At 35.0% G+C, this 15,878-nt stretch overlaps 1 non-coding gene across 1 annotated transcript; it reads right to left on the reverse strand.

Moving 5' to 3' along the window:
• Positions 1-14,847: 14,847 nt before the first annotated feature.
• On the reverse strand, positions 14,848-14,918 carry LOC116477544 (small nucleolar RNA SNORD55/SNORD39). The gene has a single exon (XR_004250510.1). It is a non-coding gene; the product is annotated as a small nucleolar RNA SNORD55/SNORD39 (small nucleolar RNA).
• Positions 14,919-15,878: the final 960 nt, after the last annotated feature.

Consider the following 15,878-nt stretch of genomic DNA (forward strand, 5'->3'; position numbering starts at 1 on the left):
CACTCATCCCACTCATGTTCCTCCTTTGATAATGCCTGTCTATGTCCAGCAAACGTTTCTCTTCAAATTTTGGTTTTTGAAATGCACTGAACTGCATCCTTGTGTTGGTTAGGACAATTACTAGTATGTAATGCCTAGTCACATCCCCTGCCACTTAGCTTATATTTCACTTTAGCAATATCCTTCACCTTTTCCCCACCCTGTACTGACGCTAACTCTTCGGTTTACCTCATGTGGACCTTATAACTCTTTTCTGGTCAGGGAAACCTTTGAACCTGTAGTTCTCATTATCCTGATCTCAAGGAGAACAGCTGTCTGTTTCACTCAGGAGACATGTTTGCTCTCGATTGTCCCTGCTCCTCTCTCATCTTTAAGCTGTGCAAATGTTGCTCTGCTTGTAAACTGGAATGTTCTCCTTGCCTTTATTGTTAAAACATTTTTTTCTTCTTCTGGAAAACCTTTATTTATGATTCAGCCTAGGTTCCTCTGAAGGTCAATAGATGAGTTAGGCTTTTCTCTGAACCTTACTACCTATCATCTTGGGGAGGAGAAGTAGAAAAGAAAAACATTTGAGAATGGGGGATAATCCTGAAAGACTGAGTAATTACTCAGAACATAGCTACTTGGATTGTCAAGATAAAGATTTTTTTTCTTGCAATTTCTGCCCTCAGTGGAACTTGGGCTTAAGAGTAAAGGGAGAGCAGTAAAATAACACAAACAGAGTTATTTAGGGTTTTTTTTTTTAACTGTACAGATGAGTGTTGGTATATAATTTTGACTCATCTTTCATTGGTTCTTGGAAAAATTCAATGACAACTTGTGAAGTGCCTTGCTCAGCATGTGAAACTCAAAGTTCAACAAAAGTTGATTTATTCTCATTTGTAAATTGTTTAGGAAGTCCTGATACTAAAAGCCTTCTTCTGCTGATGAAAACTCAGAACATCTTGTCTGACATCCAGGGAAAAGATTTTCTTGGAACAACCCAGGACTCAAAGAGGGGCAAAAATAGAAATGAGAAGAATGGAAATAGGCAACTTCCTTTTTGTCACCTCTTGTAGGAGCCTGAATAAATGAAATATGTGAGTGGATGTGGATGGATTGTGAGTGGCCATTTAAGTCACTCCAGGTCACTACGGTTTGTCAGGTTTCATGGCTCATTGCACAGCTCTTCCTCACCACCACTTTGGTCTCAGTGTAGGGCTTTGGTGACACTCACTTTTCACTGCCAGTTAGGAAAGGGACTTTCCCTCGATGGGTCATCCTGGTTCTATAAAATTCTCTGAAATAATCCTTTGAGTCTTCTAGGAACAGGCCTGTCACAATGTTGCCAATAGAGATACATAGCTTTTCTTTACAGGCTTTGTTCTCAAAAACACTGTTCAAGACGAAAGATAAAAGAAGATAATGCCTTCTCAGTACACTTTACTGTTCCTGGGTGTCTTGTGGGTTGCATAATTAGCATTTGAGGCTATTGGTGACTTAATCTCAATGTAGATAAGTCACAAAATAGAAGACCAAAATTAATTAGGTCAAGGGTCAGGTAGTCATTGGGGAATGAGGCTGTTAGATGAGCATTCCTTGTCACATGTTAGTGTTTCCTTCTAAGCTCTATGAAGTCTTGAGCTCTGGGGATGATGCCTGAATAAAACATTCTTCTAAATTCATGGGACTGATAATTAAGTGGCAGCTCTTCCCAAGGGAATGTATCTAAAATAGGCCACAGAGTTGCAATTACACTATTTCCAGTTGAGGATTTTTTTTCCATAAAGATGTGAATGTATCTGAAACATGCTTAAATATATTTCTGTTTTTTGAAAGGGGTAAATCTTGGAGTTATTCTCCCTTTGATTCTGTAATTTTAGGTTTTTAGCAGTCTAGTGATTATATAATTCCCAATCTCAAATAAGAGCATTTGACAGTATATGTTTTTAGGGTCAAGTAGTAGCCTAAGAGATGTCATTTAGGTGTCCAGTATTAGAGCTTTTCTCTTGACCTAAAATATATATTTTGGGAATAACAGATGTAATAGTTGCAAGCAGGATTTTTCCAAAATTTTGGACATTGCTGCTGTTGTCTTTCATCTCTGTGAATGTCAGTGTTCGAATTCGCATAGCAATTTCTTGCTTCTGATGTCTAAATTTGAAGATCAAATGCAATAATATTTGTAAACGTACTTTCAAATAAATAACATGGCAAGCGAACCGAAAGTTCAGAAAACTGAGTTGGTAGAAGTAACTGGGGAGATTAATAAGAAAGGGTGGCACAGATGGTGAAGGGAAGAGAACCACCATTTGTTGGTGCTAGAAGTATGCCAGGTATTTATCTCTCACAATCCCATTTCATCTTTAAACAATCCTTGCTGTCAATCCTAACTGCATAAATGTGCAAACTGGGACTTACTCAGTTTCAGAAACTGCAAACAGAACTGTTCTTCCAAAGCCAATGCTTTTAGCATAGGGTAACTGGTATAGTATAAGTGTATCAGAATGGTCAAGGCAGAACTTTCCCATTATTTGTTGGGTTAGAATTCTCCTGGTAGTGACTGGGCAAGCTTCCAGAAGCACAGTTTCTGAAAATCCTCAGTTCTGTAAAATGCTTTGATATCTCAGTTCCATTGTTTTACTTTTCCTATACATTTTTTTAATTAAAAAGTGTAAAATATTCACACATCAAAAAAGTGTATGTAAAAATAAAAGTGATAATAAAGATTACATGCCCACCTTTCTTTTAAGACACAGAATATTACCAACATTCGTTTCAGACATAGAGTTAATTAAGACATAGAATAGTTCCAGTTTTTAAGGCCCTTGCGTTTCCTTCTGCAATCACAATTTCAGCATTTCTCCCAACAGGGATTCATTAACTTGAATTTTTAGTTACTGTTTTCTGTATGGCTTTATGTTTTCATGGATAACAATTCCTACACAATATAATTTCCAATTTTGAATGTTTTTGAACATGAAGTCAGTAGTACACTATGAATTCTTCTGTTTGTACTTGCTTTCAGCTCACAGTATTGCTTTTAGGTTTCATCCATGTTGGTACATGTGTATGTAATTCTTCCTTTTTCACAGTTGTGTAAGATAACATTGTATGAATAAACTATTATTTATCCATTCCAACACTGATGTACATTTGGGCTTTTTTTCTGTTTAGTCTATTATGAATAATGTTATGAACATTATTTACATGGTTCAAAGTCCATTTTTATATAGGAGCAGAAAACTGTAAAAATAGAGTTTTATAGATGATGTAAATGTTCAAGTTTACTGAAAATTTCTAATTTATCCAAGTGGTTATTTCAGTATACATGCCTATAAGAATATAAGAATTCCTTTCTCCACATTCCCGTCAGGTACGCATCAGACTGACTTGTCAATATCGTTATAGTTTAAATTTATATTGTCTGATTGCTAATGAGATAGAAAACCTTTTCATGTTTTTTTATCCATATTTGTTTTGTTAAGTTCCTTGTATCTTTTGCCCATTCTTTTATTGTGTTTCCTTTTTTCCTTATTATTGAGAGTGTTGTTTTCAGAAGCCTATTTTTTGTTTTGTTTTTAATTGACATATAATTGTATGTATTTATGGAGTACAGTGTGATGTTTTGATACATGTATACATCGTGTAATGAATAAATCAGTTAATTGGCATGTTCGTCATCTGAAACATCATTTTTTTGGGAATGAGAACATTCAGAACTTGTAACTATTTTGACATAAACAATACATTATTGTTAACTATATCACACTGTGCAGTATCACACCAGAACTAATTTCTTCAGTCCAACTTTAACAGTACCCATTGACAAACCTCTTCCTATCTCTCTTCTCCCCTGGCCTCTGGTAGCCACTACTCTACGCTCTACTTTAATGAGATCAACTTTTTCAGATTCTACAAATGAGTGATGTTGTGTGGTATTTGTCCTTATGTGCTTGGCTTATTTCGTTAAAACGTAATGTACACCAGGTTCAACTATGTTGTCTCAAATAACAGAATTTTATTCTTTTTATCATTGAATACTATTCCATGGTGGATACATACTACATTTTAAAATTTCTTCTGTTGATGAATTTTTCATATCTTCAGGTTGATTTCATATCTTAGGTTGATTTCATATCTTGACTATTGGGAACAATGTTCCAATTAAACATGGAAGTTTACTGCATGGAAGTTTGTTCTTAAACATACTGATTTCATTCCCTTTGAATATATACTTAGCAGCGAGATTCCTGGATCATATGGAAGTTCTATTTTTAATTTGGGAGGGAACCTCCATACTGTTTATAATAATGGCTGTACTAATTACATCTGTACCAACACTAAATAAGAGTTCCTCTTTCTCCACATCCATACCAGCATTTATTATTTTAAATCTTCTTTTCATTTGTACAAATTAATGGGGTACACATGCAATTTTGTTACATGTATTGATTGTAGGGGCCAAGTCAGTGCTTTTAGGGTATTCATCACCTGAATAACATACATTGTACCCATTAACCAGTATCTTTTTGATAATAGCCATTCTAACTGGGGTGAGATTATATCTCCCTGTGGTTCTGATTTGCATTTTTCTTTTCTTTCTCTTTTTTTTTTTTTTTTTTTGAGATGGAGTCTCACTCTGTCACTCAGACTGGAGTGCAGTGGCACGATCTCGGCTCGTTACAGTCTCTGCCTCCCAGGATCAAGCGATTCTCTAAGCAATTCTCTTGCTTCAGCTTCCTGAGTAGCTGGGATTACAGGCACCTGCCACCATACCCAGCTAATCTTGTATTTTTTTTTAGTAGAGATGGGATTTCACCATGTTGGTCAGCCTGGTCTTGAATTCCTGACCTCAGGTGATCTACTTGCCTTGGCCTCCCAAAATGCTGGGATTACCGGCATGAGCCACCATGCCTGGCCTGCATTTTTCTATTAATTAGTTATGTTCAACATTTTTCTCATATACCTATTGTCATTTGTATGTCGTCTTTTGATAAATATCTATGCAGGTCTTTTGCTCAGTTTTAAAATCTGGTTGTTATTGAGTCGTTTGAGTTCTCATATATTGTGGATATTAACCTCTTGTTAGGTGCATAGTTTGCAAATACTTCCTCCCGTTCTGTAGGTGGTTTCTTTGCTCTGATGGTTGTTGCCTTGCTGTGCAGAAGCTTTTTGAGTTTGATGTCATCCTATTTTTCTATTTTTGCTTTTGTTGCTGTGATTTTAAGGTATTATCCAAAGAATTCTTGACTAGACCAATGTTGTGAAGCGTTTCCTGTATGTTTTCTTCTAGTAGTTTAATAGTTTTACCTCTTAAATTTAAGTCTTTAATCCATCTTGACTTGATTTTTGTATATGGTGAGAGATAGGAGTCTAGTTTCATTACTGTGTATGTGATTATACAGTTTTCCCAACACCATTTATTGAAAAGACTGTCCTTTTCCTAATATGTTTTCTTGGTGCCTTTGTCAAAAATCAGTTGACTGTAGATATGTGGATTTATTTCTGGGTTTTCTATTATGTTCCATTGGTTTATGTGTCTGTTTTTATCACAGTACCATGCCATTTTAGTTACTATACCTTTATAGTATATTTTGATGTCAGGTAGTGTGATGCCTCCTGCTGCATTCTTTTTGCTCAGTATTGCATTGGCTATTCATGTTCTTTTGTGGTTTTGTACAAATTTTGGATTTTTTTTCTATTTCTGTGAAGAATAGCATTGGTATTTTGATAGGAATTGTATTGAATCTGTAGATTGCTTTGGGTAGTGTGGATATTTTAAGAATATTAATTCTCCCAATCCATGAACTTGGGATATCCTGGACACTAATCTTTCATTGGTCATATGTGTACAAATATCTTCCCCCAGTCTAAGGTTTGCCTTATACTCTCTTTAATATATCATTGCCTTATACTCTCTTTAATATATCATTTGATAAATAAAAGTTTATGATTTTAATGTAGACAATCATTTTATTTTTGTATGACACATTTTTGTGTCTTGTTGAAGAAATCTTTATGGATATAAAGTCTAAAAAATTGTATGTTTTTTCCTAAAAGTTTTACTTTAAGTCTTTATTTCATATTGAATTGACTTAATTTTTGTCTATTATAAATAACTAATCTGGATTTATTATTTTCATATGAATATTTCATTTTCCAACCAATTGTTAAACAGTCTGTTGTTGGCCCACTGACCTGCAATAGAACCTCTCTCATGTACCAAGTTTGTGTATTCAGTCAACATTCAAGATATATTTATTGAGTGCCTGATATATGCCAGACATTGTTCTAGATGCAGAAACCTATATACTTGTGGGTTATAGGTTTTCTGTTTCATTCATCAACTTTTCTACCCCTTTTGCAATATCAACTGTCTTAGTTACTGTAGTTTGGTCTCCCCCTCCCCAACTCCTGCCACAATTAAATGATAATTCAACTGGGTATGGGATTCTAGATTGTAAGTAATTTTTTTCGCAGAATTTTGAAGGCATCATTCTATTGTTTTTTAGTGTTCTGTATTGATGTTGACAATGGTAAAGGCATTTGATCTTTGATCCTGTGTGTGACCAATATATTTTCCCCTTGTAGAAGGCTTTAGGATCACCTTTTTGTTTTCAGTTTTCTGATATGTCATGATAATATGTCTTGATTTGGGTTAATTTTTAACTCATATTTTTGAACATTTAAGGGGCACTTTTGATGGGGGTATCATGTTCACTATTTTTAGAATTTTTTTCTTGTATTATTCTGTGATTCTTTTTTTGAAGCACCTGTTAATAAGATGTAAGGCCTGGCCAGGTGCAGTGGCTCACGCCTGTAATCCCAGCACTTTGGGAGGCCGAGGCAGGTGGATCATGAGGTCAGGAGATCGAGACCATCCTGGCTAACATGGTGAAACCCCATCCCTACTAAAAATACAAAAAATTAGCCGGGCCTGGTGGTGGGCGCCTCTAGTCCCAGCTACTTGGGAGGCTGAGGCAGGAGAATGGCGTGAATCCGGGAGGCGGAGCTTGCAGTGAGCTGAGATCATGCCACTGCACTCCAGCCTGGGTGACAGACCCAGACTCCGTCTCAAATAAGACCTGCTGGACTTGTCCTCTAATTTTCTTACACCATTTCTCCTATTTTCAATTTCTTTTTATGCTCTAGCTGCTGGAAGATTTGCTAAAACTTTTTCTTTCGACTTCTCTATTAAGTTTTTAATTTATGTGATTATAATTTTAATAGGCAATGCTGTTTTCCTGTTATAGATGTTTTTTCTTTTTTATAGTATCCTATTCTTATTTCATGGATGCCACATTTTCTCATTGTTGTGAGGATTTCATGATAGTATTATTTTTTAAAAACATTTCTTTTCACAACACAGTCTCTGTTTTATTTAAATTATATATTTTCTCTGTGTTTGCTTTGGCCTCTGAAGGTGACCAGAAACTCTGACTCTGTGTGTGTGTGTGTGTGTGTGTGTGTGTAACAGTGTTGTTAACAATTAGTTTAATTGAAAGAGTGGGAGTTTATTGTAATTACAGGGAACTTATTAATTGATTTGGAGAGAACTGACATATTTGCGATTTTAGGTTTTTCAGATTAATAAGATTTATTTCTTATTTTATTTTTCTTTTAAGATGTAACTCAATATTAGGTTTCAGAATTTTCCTTAAAGAGATATTTCACATTCTTTAAAAATGTATTTCTATATAACAGATATTTTTTATTCTCTTATAATTAGTCTATTAAAATTTTTATTGTCTAAATTTTTGTTGCTGGATCATAGAAATAGAATTGATTTTGTATATTGAGTTTGCATTCAGCAAACTTGCTGTCTTACTTTAATAGCTTATTTATGGATCTATTTAGGTTTTCTACATACACAATCATATCTTTTGAAATGTTATCTTGCTTCCTTTCTAATCCTTATTTCTTTTATTTCTTTTTTATTACCATGTTGCTGAGAACTCCCTGTGCAATATTGAATAGAACATTCTTGTCTAGTTTCTACTCTCAAAGGAAAGTTCTGAAGGTTTTACCTTTTATGATGCCTGTTGCACATTTGTTGCACATAAACATTATTAGATTGGAAACTTTTTTCATATTTGCTAAGAATTTCTATAAGAAATGAATATTTTTTGGAAGTTTTTTTTTTCTTTTTGCGTTTACTGAGATAAGCATATAATTTTTTCCTTTTATTTGCTAATATGGTGACTTGAGTTGATTAATTTCTAAGATTCCTTTGTTAAATCCAACAATCATGATATGTTATCACATATGTATCTTTCAGGATTTAGTTTCTTAATATTTCATTTAGGACTTTTGACAAGATGTGTGAACAAATTCTCAGGCATTCTCTTATCCCTCTTTCTTCCTTTTATTCATTCTTTTCCTCTATTTCCTTCTTCCCTTTCTTCCATTCTCCTTCTCTTCCCCTCTTCTTCCTCTCTTCTTCTTCTTTAGTCATCTGGGGGTCTCAGCTTAAATTGGGAAGGTCTCTCTTAAGATTCCTCGCCTCTGGATGACCTGCCCTTGGCTTTGTCACCTTTGTTGAGCTAGGTTCCACCTGAAGCCTGGTTTTTTGGTATTGGCACATGTCCTCAGGATGAAAGCAGTTTGGGTACTCCTTAGGTATTCATCTTTCCTTTCAGGGTTCCACCTTTCTTCCCATCAGGAGATAGGTCCTGGCAGTCTTCACTATCTTCTAGCAGTTCAACACTTTCCGTTTGGGGAAATACAAAAAGCTGTATATGTTTAACGTATACAACGCGATGAATTTGGATGTAACCATAAAGCTGTAAAACCATCACCAGAATCTATGCCATAAACCTATTTATCCCTCCAAAAGTTTCCATTTGCTCTCTTATTTATTATTATTGTTATTATTTTGTGATAAGAACACAACATAAAGTCTACATTTTTAGGATATTTTTAAGTATATTATACAGTATTGTTAACTATAGGCACTATGTTGTACACTAGATCTCTGGGACTTACTCAACTTGTATGACTGAAACTTGTACCCTTTGACTCATATCTCCCCATTTCCCATTTCTGCCAGACCCTGGCAATCACCATTGCCTTCTTTTGTTCTAGGAGTTGAACTATTTTAGATTCATCATATAAGTGGCATCATGTAATACTTGACCTTCTGTGTCTGACTTATTTTACTTAGCATAGCAACTTTCAGGTTCATCCATGTTGTTGCAAAAGGTAGGATTTCCTTCTTTTTAACTCTAAATAATAATCTACTGTATGTATGTATGCTACTTTCTTTATTGATTCATTCAGCCATCAATCAACATTTAGGTTGCTTCCATGACTTGGCTACTGTGAATAATGCTTCAGTCAACATGGGGGCACAGATATCTTTTTGAGGCCCTGATTTCATTTTTTGTTTGAAAACATATCCAGAAGTGAGTTTGCTTTGTCATTTAGTAGTTTTATTTTTAATGTTTTTGAGGAAACTCCATACTGTTTTCCATAATGGCTGTACCAACCAACAATGTACAAGGGTTCCAATTTCTCCATATTCTCTCCAATACTTACCTTGTGACTTTTTGAGAATAGTCATCCTAACAGATGAGAGATGGTCAGGCCATTCTTGTATTGCTATAAAGAAATACCCAAGACGGGGTAATTTATAAAGAAAAGAGGTTTAATTGGCTCATGGCTCTGCAGGCTTTATAGGATGCATGGTGCTGGCATATGCTTGGCTTCTCGTGAAGTCTCAGGGAGTTTATATATAATATAAATATATATAAACCACATAAATATATAACATATATATTATATATATATATATACACACACACACACACACACACACACACACTTTTTTTTTTTTTTTTGAGATGGATTCTCGCTTTGTCACTCAGGCTGGAGTGCAGTGGTGCAATTCCGGCTCACTACAACATTTGCCTCATGGGTTCAAGCAATTCTCTGTCTCAGCCTCCCAGGTAGCTGGGACTACAGGCTTGTGCCACCATGCCCAGCTAATTTTTGTATTTTTGGTAGAGACGGGGTTTTGCAATGTTGGCCAGGCTGGTCTTGAACTCCTGACCTCAAGTGATCTGCCCACCTCGGCCTCCCAAAGTGCTGAGATTACAGGTATGAGCCACGGCATCCAGCCCATTGGGGATTATATTTCAACACAAGAAGTGGGCAGGGACAAATATCCAAACTATATTAGAGGTGATACCTCGTTATGGTTTTGATTTGCATATCCCTAATAATTAGTGATTTTGAGCACTTTTTCACATATTTGTTGGCTATTTATACGCCTTTGAAGAAATTAGTTCCTTTGCCTATTTTTAAACTGTGCTATTTGATTATTTTTGCTCTTGAGTTGTGGGAGTTTCTTATATATTTAGGAAAATAACTCTTTATCAGGTAATGCTATGCAAATATTTTCTCCCATTCCATGAATTTCTTTTTTGTTCTGTTCTTTTGTTGTGTAGATGATTTTTAGTTTGATGTAATCGCACCTATTTTTGTTTTTGTTGCCTATGCTTTTGGTGTCATGTCCAAAAATTTATTACAAAATGTAATATCTAGAAGCTTTTTTCTTACATTTTATCCTATGGTTTCAGGTGTTTAAGTCATTAATCTATTTTCAGTTGGTTTTTGTGTATGGTGTAAATTAAGGATGCAATTATGTTTTTTTGCTTGTAGTTACCTAGTTTTCCATATACCATTTATTGAAGAGACTCTCTTCTCTCCATTTTTTATTTTTGGCACCCTTGTTGAACATCATTTAACTGTGTATATGTAGGTTTATTTCTGGGCCTTCTATTATGTTCCATTGCTCTATATATCTGTTTTTATGCCAGTACCATACTATTTTGATTGCTGTAGCTTTCTAATGTATTTTAAAATCAGGTACAATGTTGATTCCAGCTTTGTTCTTACTCAAAATCACTTTGTCTATTTGGCATCTCCTGTGGTTTCACATAAATTTTAGAATTTTTGCCTATTTCTGTTAAATGTGCCATTGGGATTTTGAAAGGGATTCCACTAAGTGCATCGATTGTTTTGGGTGGTATGGACATATTAACAATACTAATTTTTCCAAAGCATGAACATGAGATGTATTTTCATCTATTTGTGTCTGCTTTAATTTCTTTCATCAGTATTTTATAGCCTTCAGTGTACAAGTCTTTCACCTCCTTTGTTAAATTTATGCATGAGTATTTTTTTCTTTTTAGTGCTATTCTAAATGGGATTTCCTTAATTTCCTTTTTGGATAATTCATTGTTAATATATAGAAAGAAACACTACTGATTTTTGCATGTTGATTTTGTGGGAATACTGGCCTTATTTCTAATCTTAAAGGGAAAGTTTTTGGTTTTTCATGATTTAGTAAGCTATTAGTTATGGGATTTTCATATAGGGCCTTTATTCTGTTGTAGTAAATTTATTCTATACTTTATTGAGAATTTTAAATATAAAACGGTGTTGACTTTTGTCAAATATTTTTTTCTGCATCTATTGAGATCATGTGATTTTGTAATTCCTTATTATGTTAATGTGGAATATAACATTGATTGATTTGTGTATACTGAACCATCCTTGCAGCCCAAAGAGAAATCCCACTTGGTCATGGTGTATGATTACTTTAATGTGCTTTTACATTTGGTTTGCTAATTTTTTTTGAGGATTTTTGCATCCACGTTCATTAGGAATATGGTCCTTCAGGTTTTTTTTTTTTTCTTGTGGTGTCTTTGGCTTTGGTATCAGGGTGTTGATGGCCTCATAAAATGAGTTTGGAAGTATTCTTTTTATCTCAGTTTTTTGGAAGAATTTGAGAAGAATTGGTATCAGTTTTTCTTTAAATATTTGGAAGGAGTCACCAGTGAAGCCATGGGTTTTTCTTTGTCAGAAGGTTTATATTACTGACTCAATTTTCTTATTTGTTATTGGTCTTGTAAGCTTTTTATTTTTTATTTTATTTTACTTTATTTTATTTTATTTTTGAGACACAGTCTCGCTCTGTCACGCAGGCTGGAGTGCAGTGGGGTGACCTCGGCTTACTGCAAGCTCCGCCTCCCAGGTTCATGCCATTCTCCTGCCTCAGCCTCCCGAGTAGCTGGGACTACAGGCGCCCGCCACAACGCCTGGCCAACTTTTGGTATTTTTAGTAGAAACTGGGTTTCACCGTGTTAGACAGGATGGTCTCGATCTCCTGACCTCGTGATCTACCCGCCTCGTCCTCCCAAAGTGCTGGGATTACAGGCGTGAACCACTGCACCCGGCCAAGCTTTTATTTGTTTTTGTTCCAGTCTTGGTAGGTTGTATGTTTCTAAGAGTGTATCCATATCTTCTAGGTTACCCAGTGTGTCAACATAATAGTCCCTTGTGATTAATGATTAATAATTGTCCATAATATTCCCTTATGATTTTTAAAATTTCTGTTGTATCAGTTGTAATACCTCCTTTTTCATTTCTGATTTATTTGAGGCTTCTTTCTTTTTTTCTTAGCCTAGCTAAGGATTTTGCATTTTTAAAATTTTTTCAAAGACTGACTCAGTTTCTTTTATTTTTTTTTCTGTTGTCTTTTTAGTCTGTATTTCATTGATTTCTGCTCTAATATTTATTAATTTCTTTCTTTTGCTAAGTTTGGGCATGGTTTGTTTTGCTTTTTCTAGTTTCTTGAGGTATAATGTTAGATTGTTGGAGATTTTTCTTCTTTTATAATAGCTATAAACTTTATCACTATAAACGTCCCTTTCAGTACTGCTTTTATGGTATCCCATAAGTTCTGGTAGGTTGTGCTTTTGTTTTTAACTATCTCAGAAATTTTCTAATGTTTTTGTTTCTTTTTTAAACCCAGTGATTGTTTAAGAATGTTTAATTGCCAAGTATTTGTGAATTTTTCTATTCATTTTGTTATTGATTTTTAGTTTCATTCCCTTGTAGTCAGAAAAAATACTTTCTTCTTAAATTTGCCAAGACTTTTTTTGTGTTGTTATCTAGCATGTGATTTAATCAGGAGAATATGTGTGTGTGCTTGGGAAGAATGTGTATTCTTCTGCATTTGGGTGGAATGTCCTGTATATGTCTGTTAGCCCCATTTTAACTACAATATTTTTAAGTCTGATGTTTCTTGTTAATTTCATGTCTGGGTGTTACATCTATTATTGCAAGTGTGGTATTGAGATCTATTATTGCTGTTTTTTTCTCTCTTTAAATCTGTCAATATTTGCTTTATTTAGATGCTTCAGTGTTGGATGCATACATATTTATACTTGTAATATCTTCCCATGGAATTGACCTTTTTATTATTAGGTGATGACATTATTTGTCTCTTCTTACAGTTTTTAACTTCAGTGTATTTGTTTTTCTAATATAAGTATCAGCATCTCTGATCTCTTTTGGTTACCATCTGCAAGAAATATCTATTTTTGTTCCTTTACTTTCAGCTAATTTTGTGTCCCTAAATCTAAAGTGGACCTCTTATAGATAGCATATATTTGGATCCTGTTTTAAAAATTTATGTATCCTGTCTTTTGATTGGTGAGTTTAATTCATTTACATTTAAAATAGTTATTTACAGGTAAGGACTTACTATTGCCATTTTGTTAATTGTTTTCTGTCTGATTTGTAGTTCTTCAGTTCCACTCTTTCTCTCTTGCTAGCTTCTTTGCAGTTTAATTTTTTTGTAGTGATACATTTTGATTTTTTAAAATGTTTTTTTGAATTGGCTGTAGTTTATCTGTGGTTACCATGAAGCTTGCATACAACTTCTTATTTTTGTAATAGTCTATTTTGAATTGATAGCAACTTCAATTGTACAGAAAAACTGTACACTTTATTCCCCCCTCAAGACTTTGTTATTGATGTCAGAATTTTATCCTTTTATATTGTGTATCAATTAATCAATTTTGCGGTTATAGTTATAATACCATGTCTTTATTATTTATTTATTTATTTTTTTGAGATGGAGTCTTGTTCTGTCACCCAGGCTGGAATGCAGTGGCGTGATCTTGGCTCACTGCAACCACTGCCTCCGGGGTTCAAGCAGTGTTGCAGCCTCCCAAGTACTTGGAACTACAGATGCGTGCCGACATGCATGGCTAATTTTTGTATTTTTAGTGGAGACAAGATTTTACCATATTGATCAGGCTTGTCTCGAACTCCTGACACCAGTGATCCACCTGCCTCAGCCTCCCAAAGTACTGGGATTACAGGCATTAACCACCACACTCAGCCACCATTGTCTTTTAACTTTTATACTGGGGTAAAAGTGACTTATTCATCATCATTACAGTATTACAGTATTCATTTATATATTTGCCTTTATCAGTGAGATTTATACTGTTATATTTGTTCATGTTAGCTTTTAGCATTCTTTTGTTTTTGAACTCTATGTACTCCCTTTGGAATTTCTTGTCAGGATGGTCTAGTGGTGACAAACTATCAGTTTTGTTTATCTAGAAAAGTCTTTGTCTTTCCTTCATTTTAAAAGGACGGTTTTGTCAGGTATAGTATTCTTGGTTGGCAGGTTTTTTTTTTTTCTTTCCTTTCTGCACTTTGAATCTTGCAGGCCTGCAAGATTTCTGCTAAGAAATCTGCTGACAGACTTATGGAGATTTTCTTGCATGTGATCAACTTTTCTCTTGCTGCTTTCAAAATTATGTCTTTGCCTTTGCCTTTTGAAAATTTAATTTTAACATACATCAGTGCAGACCTCTTTAGGTGTCACCTACTTGAGATCCCTTTGGTTCCATGAATTTAGATATCCAGTTCCCTCCTGAGATTTTGGAAGTTTTATCCATTCCTTCTTTCTTCTGTCTCTTTGTCCTCCTCCTCCTCCTCTTACACCTTCTCCTCTTCTCCTTAGTCTTTCTCTTCTTATTCTTATTCATATTCTTTTCTCTCACACTCAGATCTCCAAGGTTGGCTGGCTTCCCCAAGGCTGCAGCGTTACCAATGTATCATTATACATGCATTATTTCTTTAAATAACTTTCTACCCCTTTCTCTCCCCTCTTTTCCCAGAGCTTCCCTTAATGCATATATTATTTTGCTAAGTGGTGGCTAATAAGTACACTAAGGTTTTCTTCATTCTTAAAAAGAATTTTTTGGGTTCCTTGAAATGGGTAATTACTTGTCTGAGATAGCTGACTCCTTCCACTGATCATGTCTAATGTAGAAGCTCTATATTAAGTTTTTCAGCTGAGCCATTGTGTTCTTCAGCTCTAGAATTTCTGTCTTTTTTTTATGGCTTGTGTTTCTGTTGAGCATCTCTTTTTTCCCCTATGTATTGTTACCTCTGTTTGTTTAGTTGTTTATAATTGTTCTCTTTTAGCTCATGGAGCGTTCTTGAGATAATTACTTTGAATAATTTGTCAGGCAATTCATGGGTCTCTATTTGTTTAAAGTTGGTAACTGGAGCTTCAATTTGATCCTTTGGTAGTACCTTATTTCCCTGATTCTTTGTAAATCTTGTAGCCTTGCTTTGGTATCTGTGCATTTGAGGAAGTAGTCACTTCTTTTACTTTTACACTTTGGCTTCATCAAGCAAAGCACTTTGTCAGTCAGCCCAGCCAGCATTTCTGAGTGGGCTGGCTAGAACGGTCTCTAAGTAGGCATTTCTGCTAGAGTCTGTGGGTGGGCGGATCATTGTGAGGGTACATAGGTGGACTGGCTTGGTGCCAGGGTCCATAGAAGTAGATCTGATACTTGAGTTGGCAGAGGCAGGCCTGATGCCAGAGGCCTGTGGGTTAGGCTTGTTGCCAGGGTCTGTGATGAAGAGCCTCACGCCAGGTTCCATGGAGATATCAGAAACTCACTTCTTTCTTTCTTTTCCTCATGAGAGAACTCACAGGCCAAGAGGATAACTATCAGCACTGCACTGTACATTATTAAGGGAGGAGTGACATGGGTAAAGTGAAACTGTTTTTTACC

Source organism: Hylobates moloch, unplaced genomic scaffold (assembly GCF_009828535.3).
Source record: "Hylobates moloch isolate HMO894 unplaced genomic scaffold, HMol_V3 SCAFFOLD_11, whole genome shotgun sequence".
NCBI lineage: Eukaryota > Metazoa > Chordata > Mammalia > Primates > Hylobatidae > Hylobates > Hylobates moloch.